The sequence below is a fragment of the Equus caballus genome, chromosome 3 (assembly GCF_041296265.1).
Source record: "Equus caballus isolate H_3958 breed thoroughbred chromosome 3, TB-T2T, whole genome shotgun sequence".
Classification (NCBI taxonomy): Eukaryota; Metazoa; Chordata; class Mammalia; order Perissodactyla; family Equidae; genus Equus; species Equus caballus.
In genome coordinates, this window is record NC_091686.1 from 70,493,965 (window position 1) to 70,507,673 (window position 13,709).

General features: G+C 34.8%; 1 long non-coding RNA gene across 2 annotated transcripts in view; it reads left to right on the plus strand.

The window, feature by feature from the left end:
* LOC111772891 (uncharacterized) overlaps positions 1 to 13,709 on the plus strand; it is a 71,835-nt gene that overhangs the window by 18,904 nt on the left and 39,222 nt on the right. The window contains exons 2-4 of one of the 2 annotated variants that reach the window (XR_011437097.1): positions 1,104 to 1,159; positions 1,502 to 1,562; positions 2,705 to 2,844. This is a non-coding gene — a long non-coding RNA (uncharacterized lncRNA). The remainder of the gene's footprint in view (positions 1 to 1,103; positions 1,160 to 1,501; positions 1,563 to 2,704; positions 2,845 to 13,709) is intronic. The other variant, XR_011437096.1, reaches the window with a different exon arrangement.

Consider the following 13,709-nt stretch of genomic DNA (forward strand, 5'->3'; position numbering starts at 1 on the left):
ATGGACTATAAAATCTAAGCTAGATTCGAAAGAAAATTGAAGGGGGACTCTGGCAAGGTGGTAACTCGTCAAGGAACTGGAGATCCTATTGAGTTTAAAGAGTTGCTAGAGTGAGAAGAAACGCAATATCTGGGAGTATGGGAAATTTTGATCAAAGACGTTTTGATCAGTATATGTTGATATATGACTTTATAGGTGGGGTCGATCTGTGTGAGGACAAGATCCAGGTTACTTGTGTAAGGGAAGGGAAATAAAGATCATTCAAGATGAGGGGGCCAAGGAATGGAGTAATCTGGGTTTTAACGGATTGTCAATGTGGACTGTGACATTTCCCAGAACTGTGGTGGCACTTGGGATAAAGGTTGTCAATCCAAAGTTCTGCAGAGAGTGTGAGTGGTGACTGAGAGCCTGATTGATAACAGCAGTAAAAAAGAGGAGAAGGAGGAATGCTGAATGGCACAGACTTCATTTAAGTGGGACTTGTTAAGAAGACTGAAGGAGGAACAGTCTCTGTGTTGGTTGGCTTTACTGTAGTAACAAGAACAGCAACAAAAGTCTCAATGGTTAACAAAAACAAAAATTTATTTATCTCCTGTCACATGTTGGCAACTGTTGTCGGCATGTTTCCGCAGCTCTATCATGTGTCTCTTCTCATTCTAGGACCCAGGTTGAAGAAACAGTCTCTGTTAAGGATGTGTAGCTCTTGCAGAATAAAGGAAAAACAGCAAGAGAGCAGGAGTGATGGAATTCCTGTTTTCAATTTGCCTACTGTGACTTGAGCTCATATTTCAATGCCAAAGCAAGTCACAGTGCCAAGCCTGATGATGAGACAGGGAGGTATACTTTGCATAGAGCGAGGGATGCCTTGCAAGCCTTAAGGCAACCAGTGGAAATGTGGACTCCTCTTGTTATAAGGGAGATGGGAGTAAATGATTGAGAGCACTAGTACCATCTACCACAGCTGGGACAATATGAATTACATTAGTGTGGAGTTTGTACAGTCCTGGTTCAATGAAACTTTTCCTTATAAAACTCCAGGATAAGCAGGACACAAAGCTGACTGGACCATCACAATCGATTCCTAATTTGTTTCTCCATTCCAGATGTCCTGGGCATTTTTGGTGGGAGAAGTGAAGAGCACACAGGCTACACTACCCAGGTTTGAATGCCTGCCCTTCATTCACCTACTGTGTCTCCTTGGGAAGTTGATGAACCTTTGTGTGCCTCAGTTTCCCTATTTCTAGAGTGTCAGTAATACTGGGAATTATCTTATAGGATTGTGGCAAGTATTAAATAGTTATTTGCCAAGCCTTTAGAACAGAGTTTGGCACATGTAAGAAATCAAATGTTGTTTATTATTCATAAGGTATATTTTCTATAATAATCATCTGTGGTGAAACCTTTATTGATTTTCCCTTTTCTATAGAATTACTCCAAACTCCTAATCCTGGTCCTTGATAATATCATTATAACTTCCTGTTCTGATATCCATTTTTCTTAGGTATGTCCTATATTCAGAGCTGACTTCTGTTTCATGGGATTAGGAGCAATTTAACAGTGTGGTATGTATTTTATCCATCCTTATATTCCCAGAATCACAGTCCTGGCAAGTTGTGTACAGGCCATAAATGTTTGAAGGGTGTGGATGTGAATGCCGTTTGCTCTCTGAACCCCTTCATCTGCTGTTTTTATCCAGCAGCGGGCCTCCTCCCTTTGTCCTGCCTGTTGAAATCATTCTTTCCCTTTTCATCTCTTCCATGAAAACTTTTTTTTGGTATCTCCTCACTGAAATTCCATACTGCATTCTGGGGGTCATTTTTTTATGACCCTAATCATAGTTATGTGTATTCTTGACCTTTACTTCCTACTCTCTCAGGACTACGTTGTGTCTCATTAGCTGTTGAGGTCACTTTCAACCCTTTGATACCAAGATTTTATGATTATCTTTGTCTCCTATAATAGTTTATCCATTATAGTTTTTCCATAAGTGTTTGCTCCCCCTAAAAAAGAATAAATATCTCCTTCTCCTGTTTGCTCATTATTGTTTGCGCGTTTGCATATAATATTTACTACAGATTCCTTATGTGGTCATTTAAAGTTTATCGCCTTGTTTCTATCTTTGCTGCTTGAATCTCTGAGGAGTAGTGATTGAGTTACTTATATTTGTATTCTTCTGTTCCTTGACCTAGATCGAGGTGAATTTTACAAAATCACTTGGATGAATTAATTTATCAACTAGATATTGATCTAATATATTTTTGAATGAAATGATTCATGGAATGGTGCAAAGTTTCAGCTGAGTAATCTCTAGAGAAAATACCTCTTTAGATGAAGGAATAAGTGTTTGAGATATTCAGATCTGCAGAAATTTAACTTTTTTATTCTTTATATGCTTTTCGAAAATATGTCCTACCAGACCTTGATCGCTTCCAAGGTAGAGTTTTATTGTACCTCTTCTTTGTAGCTTTTATCATAGTTGTAATTTTATATATATGTATATATAGGATTACCTTTTACATAAATTATTTTATGTAATTATTTGGTTTTGAATAAATGCACTGAAGTTATATCACAAAGAAAAGTCATTTCTAAACTTTATTATATTTTAACATGATGTTATATGGGGTAACTTCAAAGGATTATGGGTTTTTTCAGCCTGTGAAGCATTTACATTTTTTTCCTGGACACACTTTGTGTGTTATAGTGCCATCTGAAAGAGTGAAGGTGCTGGTAAGACTCCTATCGCTCTACAGAGAGATAAAGAAGAGACAACACATGTGATCAAATGCATAAATCAAGTTATCTTTGAAGATTTTTACAGCTAGAAAAGCTAAAGAAGAAGAAGTAAGAACCTACATCCATTTATTTTTGTATATTTTCTTATATTTTTGTTAAAGCTAAAATGATGAGAGAAGGTGATCACAAATATATCAATATTCAGTTTTTCAGGATCTGTAAAAACAAAACAAAACGAAATACCACAAGCCATTAATTAAAAGTACATAAACTCTTTCTTCTTGAATTATTTAAAAATGGCCGAATGCTGGGTAGGACAGAAGCTGAGACTCTGGAGTTAAATGGATTTGAGTTTGAAGACTCTGCCTTTTATACTTTGTGGTCTTTGGAAAATCACATAAATTCTCATAGCCTCAGTTTTTTATCTTTAAAAAGGAGCCATTGATATCTACTTTACAGTTTTGCTGAGTATTCAGTGAGATTCAGTGCAAGAAGTATTTAGTGCAATAACAGCGTCAGAACTATTCTGTGTTCCACAATTGGCATCTGTCATTGTGATTTTTATATAATGAGATAATTCTCACTTATATTCATAATCAGGAGGACATATATTCAGAATAGGAGCAATATACGATATTCTCTTATTTCTTCAATATTCTTTCTTAAGGATCATCTTATATCATGAGGTGTGTATTTCAGTCAAGGCTTATAGCAAGTGGGCTCTTTTATGGGTTGTGATTTAGTTTATATTTCTATTCTCAAGCTAATTGTAATATTTGCTAAATTATATCATCCTTTTTTGCTTTGTTAGAGTTAGTAGGTCCTGAGAGAGTGAGGAGAGCATTCCTCTATGTCAAAAGCACACTTTGTGAGATTTAGTAAACTTTGAAGTATAAACTAGCTTTTATTTGCTAAGGCCCTAATTAAAAGTGATTATTTCAGGAAAATTAAACACACTGGGAGCAGAAGGTCAAAATACATACACATTAGGTGAACCTTTAAATGATTTCTTTCTCTTGTAGGAATATGCCAGCACTGGGTTTATAGATATAACCTATCCACTCAAGGAGACCACATTTAGGTTTGGAAATAAGAGAGGAATAAGAGCTGCTAATCCACATGGCGGAGTTGGAAACTATTTATTTATCTTTCTCTTTGACGTGACAAAAAAAACACGCATCTCAAAGTCACTCATTTAGATAGAAAATATTTTGGAAAATATTGTTTACCTTAGTTTGCCTTTGTCTTCTTGTGGTTTGGTACATTTGTAATCTTAAGATGGGTGTAGAATTTACTAAAGCCGTTGTTGCTAGTTGGCAGCTGTAGTCTCCTGGGCACGGGTAGTAATAGCTGCTGCAGGAAGGGTAGTGTTAGCCACTGGGGCATTGGGGGTGGACTCAGCCCGGAGCTGTGGTGCTGGACACACCAGCACCTGTAGTGTTGTTGGCAGAGGCAGCGGAAGTGGCAGTGGTGTCAGCAGCAGCGATGGTGGTCGTAATTACAGCAGAAAGAGTATTAGAAGTGGCTGGTGGTGCTTGAGGACTAGAGTTTACTATTCCCCGGTGGTGTAGGTCTGGCTGATGGGCTGAGTGGGCGGTGGGGGTTGTAGAGATGGTGGGGGAGGTGGGGATGATAGAGGAGGTAGGGCTCATAGGGGAGGTAGGGATGATATGGGAGGTGGGGATAGTACAAGTGGCGACCTCTGTAGGGTTCCAGAAGACCATGGTGACCACGTGGACTTCCAGGAAGTTGTTCAAGTTTTGCAAAATATTTTCTCGACTGCTCAGAATGTATTTGTTTAAATGGTTTAAAATGGCCTTTGGGCCTTTCACTAGACTTAAAAGAGAAAATACAAAATACGGTTGATTTCATATAGATGAGATGCATGAACTAGCCTGAAATCAGGCTTTAGGTATATATCTATATTATCATTTGAATTCATGTAAATATTCTAACTTTATTCTACAATTAATTTGACGGGCATGCCAACCAAGTAAAGGGTTTTGAATTATGACCTTTGGCGAAATATAAAGTAAACTGTATCTCTGCTCTTCTCAAAGCCTAATAGTTTTATTACAGATTTTCCCAAAATGTGTTCCATAATAGGTGCTATTTTGAAAAGATTTTGGTGGTCAAATAACTATGGAAAACATTTCTTTACTACAAGACTTATTGGAGTTGTCAATATAATACACCAATGAATATTTGGCATATCCAAGGATATGCGATATGTCCCACGCTTACTTCACCATGGAAATGTCACGTGTGTGTGTTTGCATGTGTAGCATTTCCTCATACTAGTGTTTTAGCATTTCATGGAGAATCTTTGGGACATATTGTTTTAATTTCATTCCTGGAAAAGAGTGTAATGCATTTTACTGCTCTGAATAAAAGGAGACTATAGAAGCTTTGTATGGCTCTCTGTTCATAGACCTAAATACGAGATTCATAGAGCATTCCATGAATCTATGTGGCTGACTCATTTGCACAGAATCACAGATATTAAAAGCTAGAAGTGCCTTAGATCAGTCAGCATATATCTACCCAGTGAAAGTCTCATTTCAGCAATGCCGTGAGCAGTTTTAATTGGCTTTAGTTACATGGACTTTTAAGAAGACATTCTCCTAGGATTTTCATTTTGGCCCTGGTCTCTCATTTTCTCTTCACTGGCAGACGTTAATCCTTTGGATTCTAAGTATGAGAATCCTCCTGCCTCTTCATGAAACATTAGTCTCAAACTAGATAAATTCTAAGGAAGAGATACCTGACTTTAAGAAGAAAAAATAAGTTGTCAAAATTATCATAAACTTTCCAGTTAGGTTTGGAATTATTTTTTTTTTCTAAATATCAGCACAATTTGGGTCACTAAACCTAGATAACATCTACTCCACGGCATTAGAAGCAAGATAACTTTTTTGTTTTGAAGAATTCATTTAGAGTACTTGTCTTGGAGTGGGGAGAAAAGAGAGCCAGGGGATGTGACAGGATGATGGGACAGATATTTTCAGGTAACACATCCTACTGTGAAGCTCACCTCCATTCTGACATGGTGTGGGGATTATGAAAATTAGAAATGGCAGGGTAGAAACAGGGATTTATAATTTTGAAAAGTCTCTCCAGACAATGCTGAATTTTCTCTCCTTTTCCATTGAAAACTACTAATATTGAGAAAAGAAACTAGTTTTTGTATTTTGTGGGATCAAAGGAAATGTGCTTTATTAAAAAGCCATCAATATTTATAAGGAAAAAGACATTTACACTGAACAAACAAATGTAGATAGTTTCTGGTACTGAAGGCTGGATAAACTCTGCTTTTCGTGTGCTAAGCTGTCCTATTTCCATTAATTTAGATTAACACATATCTGAGAGGCAGGCAACTGGAAGCAAAGTTTTGGTGCTCACAGAACTGTTCCTACTGGTTGACTCTGGCTCTCTCAGTATGGGCTTAGGTTGAGAATAAAAGAAAATATTTGTACCTTATCAACTCCTTAGACATAACTGACTTTTGCTTATGAATGAAAATTTCAAAAGATAACCAGAAATATAAATAAAACTTACTTCTCTGTGACTTTTTCGTTTATGTGCACCAGCAGGCTAAAATGAGGTAGAGAAGACAAACATATGTAGAAAAAATTAGACCCAGAGCATATATGGCATTTTAAGGACATTGATTATAAATTATTTATGGATTAAATGTAGTTGGGTTAGGATTAATGGAATGGAATACAATTTTAGAATTTTAAGTGTCATCATTAAATGTGAGGGACCCTTTAACAGTTTAAAGGTACACTGTTCATAAGATAAAGGTGATGAGTTTTTCTGAAGGTCTTCAAGCAGAACCGTCCTCTCCCTCCACATTCTCATGAGTGTGTTGCCAGCCAGTCTCCAGTTTCCAGGTAGTGCTAGATTTGGCTCCTTTTGTCATAATAACTACCATTCGCTCAGGTGCCAAGCCTGGAGACCATTATGGAACCAACATCTTTATGAACTTGGTATAAGGAAAAATCAGCTTGTCTTCTGTGGGAGAGAAAAATGGGTGATCAAAGAGCTCTGGAATAGGTTTTTCACTGGGTAGGAAATCCTCCTTGCTACATTTTAGCATGGGACAATAGGAGAAGAGGCATTTCCCATAGTTAGCAGTGCCCAAAGACACTGGTTGTTCATGAAATGATGCTGAATTATGTTTGCAGCAATAAGTTACATTAGACAATGTAATTTACCCTTTAGATAAGGTAACTTAGGTTTAGGCATTAGGTTGATAAATCTAAAAATGTTAGAGGGTACCAAGCACATGCTCTTGATTGGAAGTTATATATCATGTCTAGAATTTCTTAATTTATTTGATCCTTGTGAAATCTTTTATGTGTTTGCAAATTTGTAGTGTTCCTTATAATCACTTTTCTTCTTCACACGTCTTTCTTTTTGGAGAGCCTACCAAAGACTAAATGTTATCTAGGAGTGCTACTGCAGAAGTACAATCAGAATACACAATTTAAAATCATGGCACTACAGCATCTTACTTATCACATCTTGGGAATTCTAGAGACTACCAAACTGTGTGGGAAAAAAATAAAAATATTGATTGCATCCCAAGGTCAACAAAAGATCACAGAGAAAGTTAAATGAAGTTCTTAGGCAGAAATAAAATTAAAACAAAGTGTGTGTAGTACAAATTCATGTTGATGTAAAACAATGAATTGAATGTACACTTTATGATTAAGAACTAAATAAGAAAATAAATGTGTAAGATATTCAATATTTACCGAGAAGTAAGCAGTGAAAGTCAAGATGACAGCAATCAAAATGAGTGCCTTCATCTCATCTTAAGTTCTTCTAGAAGAAGGTGGGAAGAGATGCTTCATTGGTAGTGGGAAAATAAAAGAAATGCCATTTTGTTTTTGCTAAATTTTAACCAAAAGAAAAACATTTATGCATGTTATAGCACATCTATGGCATATATTCTATCTATGACATAATAAAAACTTTTCAAATTTATAAGAAAAATATTGAGTCCTATAGATATGTGCAAAGGTTAAGAATGAATTGACACCAGGCTCAACAAATCTGTCTGGGCCAAAGGAATAAGGAATGTCCCATACCGTATCCGTGTGCGGTTGTCCAGAAAACTAACGAGGATGAAGATTCACCAAATAAACTCTATATGTTGGTTACCTATGTACCTGTCACCACTTTCAAAAATCTAGAGACAGTCAATGTGGATGAGAAGTAACTGCTGATTGTCAAATAAAGTTATAAAACTGCCAAAAAAAAAGAACAATCAATTCCAGTTTGCAGATGGCATGATTTTATATATAGAAAACCCTAGAGAATCCATCAGAAAACTATTAGAAGTCATTAACAGCTACAGTAAAGTTGCAGGGTACAAAATCAACTTAAAAAAATCAGTTACATTTCTGTACTCTAATAATGAGCTTACAGAAAGAGAACTCAAGAATACAATTCCATTTACAATCGCAACAAAAAGAGTAAAGTACCCAGGAATAAATTTAACTAAGGAGGTGAAGGACTTATACAATGAAAACTATAAGACATTATTGAAAGAAATAGATAATGACATAAAGAGATGGAAAGAGATTCCATGCACACGGATTGGAAGGATAAACATAATTAAAATGCCCATACTATCCCAAATAAGCTACAGATTCAATGCAATCACAATCAGAATCCCAATGACATTCTTCACAGAAATAGAACAAAGAATCCTAAAATTCATATGGGACAACCAAAGACCCCAAGTTACTAAAGCAATACTGAGAAAAAAGAACAAAGCTGGAGGCATCACAATCCCTGACTTTAAAATGTACTACAAAGCCATAGTGATCTAAATAGCATGGTACTGGTACAGAAACAGACACACAGATCTATGGAACAGAACTGAAAGCCCATAAATAAAACCACACATATATGGACAGCTAATCTTCGACAAAGGAGCCAAGAGCATACAGTGAAGAAAAGATAGTCTCTTCAATAAATGGTGTTGGGAAAACTGGACAGCCACATGCAAAAGAATGAAAGTAGACCATTATCTCATGCCATACACAAAAATAAACTCAAAATGCGTCAAAGACTTGAAGATAAGTCCTGAAACCATAAAACTCCTGGAAGATAATAGGTAGTACACTCTTTGACATCGAACGTAAAAGGATCTTTTCAAATACCATGTCTTCTCAAACAAGGGAAACAAAAGAAAAAATAAACAAGAGGGACTTCATTAGACTAAAGAGCTTCTGCAAGGCAAAAGAAACTAGAATCAGAACAAAAGGACAACTCACCAATTGGGAGAAAATATTTGCAAATCATATATCTGATAAGGGGTTAATCTCCATAATATATAAGGAACTCACACAACTGAACAACAAAGAAACAAACAGCCTGATCAAAAAATGGGCAGAGGATATGAAGAGACATTTTTCCAAAGAAGATATACAGATGGCCAATAAACACATGAAAAGATGTTCAACATCACTAATCATCAGGGAAATGCAAATCAAAACTACATTAAGATACCACGTTATGCCTGTTAAAATGGCTATAATCTCCATGACTAAAATAACAAATGTTGGAGAGAGTGTGGAGAAAAAGACACCCTCATACACTGCTGGTGAGAATGCAAAGTGGTGCAGCTACTATGGAAAACAGTATGGAGATTCCTCAAAAAACGAAAAATAGAATTACCATATCACCCAGCTATCCCACTACTGGGTATCTACCCAAACTTGAAATCAACAGTCCAAAGTAACATATGTACCCCGTGTTTATTGCAGCACTATCCACAATAGCCAAGATACGGAAACAATCCAAGTGCCCATCAACTGATGAGTGGATAAGGAAGATGTGGTATGTATATACAGTGGAATACTACTCAGCCATAAAAAAGACAAAATCATCCCATTTGCAACAACATAGACGGACCTGGAGGGAATTATGCTAAGTGAAATAAGCCAGACTGAAATAGACAATCACCAGATGGTTTCACTTGTTATGTGGAATATAAACCAACACATGGACAAAGAAAACAGTTCAGTGGTTACCAGGGGAAAGGGGGTGGGAGGTGGGCACAGAGGGTGAAGGGGAGCACTTATGTGGTGACAGACAAGAAATAATGTACCACTATTGTGATGTAGACTATTGTGAACTCAAAGAAAAAAAGAATAATGAATTCCAATAACATTATAAATAGTAGATAAAAATGTAGACAAAAGTTAGTCCTTGTTTTATTAATATGAAAACATATAGAATTTCTTTTTGAGCTACTACTTTATAATTACTAAAGAGTTATTTAAGGAGGTAAAACCAAAATTTGATCCAGATTGTGGTGAAGTTTCTATCTTTACATGTAGCCATTGGTTATATTAATTGAGATAATTCTTTGAAAAGCAGTATGACAGTATGCAAAAGAAACATGAAAATGTTCATACTTCTCACTTAAAGAATCTCAGTATTTAGAATTATTCTTGATAAATTAGCTAACCAATAGAAAACAAACAAGAAATGTTCATTCCAGTGTTACTTATAATTAAAAAATATGGATACCGATAATCATGAAAATTTTGTAGAAATTTGAAAATGCTTATGTTATAATGATAAGTGAAAAATTTAAATACCATACTGTATGTAAATTATCCAAATAAATAAGGCCAAGAAAATGTAAGCAAAAATTAAAATGTGTGGTATGATGGTTTAACTTCTATGTGTTACTAAAAAAGTATTGTGTTTTGTTGATTTTGTAATTTAAACACATAAAAGAAATCAAGAAATTGCCACTAAGATGGTCTTCTGGCTCTGACTTTTACGTTGCATATTTAAGATGCTAGACAAAAAATTTTAAAGATTAACTTATAATTAAAAAATGTAGTTAGAAATATGAAATATTTATGTTAATCTTGTCATGAGTATTATTTTTATTATGTATGAGTAACTTTTCGAAATTTACATTTCTGCTAAACTTTTTTTAATATGGTCATTATTGCTAGAGTCTCTTATCAAAAGGAAATGGAAAAAACGAACAACAAAACCTAAGCCTCTCCAATTGCAGATCTTTGAGGGCTATTATAAAATTATCCTTTCTCATAATTCTGCATTCATATATCGTACTTCAGTAATGAATCAATGTTTTTGTCACTATTTGCGTAACTAATTCCACTTCTGAAAAAGAAAAGTGAGGGGTTCATGGCTAATTGTTTATGCTTACAAAATCTCAGCTTCAAATGTGACTGCTCTTCTAATCTTTAAGTTACAACATTAAAAACATGATAGCCACAACAAAATTGATGGAGAATTACTCTCTTTTAACAATGACTTTATTCAATAGGGCATCTCCTTGTGATTTTATGTGAAAGACCACTGAATCAATAGTCATGAGAGTTGAACTTTATTTGACAAACCTGATCACATTAATTGACCGATCTGAAGCCCCTTTTTCTAATTTTAAAATGAAGTGATTAATTTATTTGATGAAATTGTCACATCCTAATGCTCCAAGAATAAGAATAGAAAACTAAAGCAATAAGTGTATCTCCGTGATATAAAACAGTCACAATCTCAAGCGAAATATAAGACACATTTAGATATTTATATGCCCTTCCCTTTTAATAAAAGAGATAAATAGAATGGAAATATTCAGTTAGTAAAAAATTAGCCCCAGTGATTTTTGGCCTACCTTAGCAAAACAGTTACATGTTTCCGCAACTGAAAGCATTTTCATTTTTATAGACACAAAACTAAAATATTGACTCATCTCTAAAAAGGGCCATTTGAAATTACTCGGGATTCCAGAGGATAAGCTATTTTTATTATCATGTTTATTGACATTATTAACATTTTACTAATAAGAGTGGATTGAATTTATAAGCTGATGAATTTGTTAAAGCATTTCCATTTTTTTCCTATGTGATATTTCCTTTCAAATGCATTGTCTATTACAACTCTGTGGAAACACAGTTTGAGATCTCCCAATAATTGCACTAATTAGAAACTGCATATAATCAAAGTCTAAAGGAAATTGGTTTAAGTCTTTGAAATTTTAAAAATGATCCTGTAACAAGGGATCCTCCCTCTGCTTGTCCGAAAATGTCAGTCTTGCGTCAGCTTCTGGAGTCTGGAGGCTCAGAGAAAGAAGACAGATGATTCACATCTTATAAAAGATGTTTGCCTCTCTCCTTTATCTTTTCTAATTAGTGCTTTTTGCTAAGCAAAATATTATTATTATTTTAACATTTGCTTCTGGGCTGATCCAAACTATTTCCTGAAACAAAAAAGTGGTGCTATAATCTTCAAAAGTTGACATTTGTCCTTTTCCGTTTTCTTAGAAGCAGCACGGCTAATGATCTGTGCATCAGAAGTGAAGGTTTATTCTTTGTAGTTTAAAGATAATACTTTGATTCTATTTCTTTCCTCTATTTTGGATATTTTCTTAAATAACTTGACATTTTGGTAACAAAGCAATAATTATTGAAACTTGACTCCAAACCCTAGATCTAAGGAACATTTTCATAAATAGGAATACTCTGCTATTTACAATATTTGCCTTTCTACTATGTGATAATGTCGTGGACTCTGAGCTGGCAGAAAGGATTTGAAGATGATAGCCTCTTTTGTGTTCATCTTTAGCTTTTTATTACAGATAAAGTACTTCATTCCTGAAAGTTAATTTTTAGAGAATATAAAATAAATTCAATTTAAACATTCATAGATGGAGGGCAGCTGCAACATTGCGTTCGTTTCTTGCCTTTTCTGGACATAAAAATAAAAAAAAAGATGACTAACGAATCATTTTGATGCCCTTTGATATGCTTTTTGCTGCTAGGCCAATAATAATTCTCTAATTATATTGTAACAAAAGACATGTTGTGCACCATAGTAATTATCTTGCTCAGAAGAAATGTGCCAGTTATTGAACAATACAAAATGTGAGCATTGTAGTAGTTTGACATTTGCTTTGATGTCAGTAGGTTTTATTTTCCGTGAAAATGTCTCTCATTGCCAGAAAGATCAAAAACATCATGTACTTACACTTGAGGGTCTACTGACAGTAATAGGATTTGTGACGCTTTTCTTCCAAGTTAGCTCTTAACAACGGGATATCTTCTTGGCAGTAATTCATCCAGTGATGAATTGAAGATCAGATGGGGACCTCCAGACTTTTATCCGACAGGTGAATTTGAGGTCACTGGATACAGTGTCTCCTTGGTTATTGGTTTTTCAATTTGTTCATTTATCTTTTTTTTCAAGATAACTTATTGCAATGAGAGCAACCTAAAATCTAAATCAAGATGCAGACTTAGATCCATTTGCTTTTACGTAGAAAGTAATTTTGTACATGAAGTGACAGGGACTTGAGAAAATAAGTAACTAGCTCACAGTTTTGAGAGTCAGTATTTTAACCCAAATTTGTTTATCTCCACAGCTTTTTCTTTCCCCTACACCAAAATACATTTTAAGTATGTTTCATTTCTGCTAAAAGAATTTTTGATTACTTACTATAGTGAGTAAGCTGTAAACAGAAAAACTCTGTCTTGGGCATTTTTATATCTCTTTCAAGTAGAAGATTTCCTGGCATCAATTTAGATGATAAATAATGCTTTTGACCAAGTAAATATAGATGAACTTCCTTTCCTTTTCTGACTTTGTTGTAAATTATCAAATTTACAAATAAAAATTTACAAAATTACAAATGTGAAAATCCAAACTTCAACAGAATGAGAGAAATGTGGGGATTTCAACTCACAAGATGCTTGCCCTCATTAAAGAGAGGCAGCCAATTTGGTTCAGAACAACTACCGCTCAGGCTGATACTGGAGCTTTCAGATTTCTACATAAAATTTCCCTGTCGAGGAATCCATGTCAGTAAGCTTTTGCTTATTTTATTATCATTCTGGTTAATAGTGTAAATGGAATATACTGACATATATTGGAATATATTGATAATTATTCTTATTGATTCCTGCTATAAT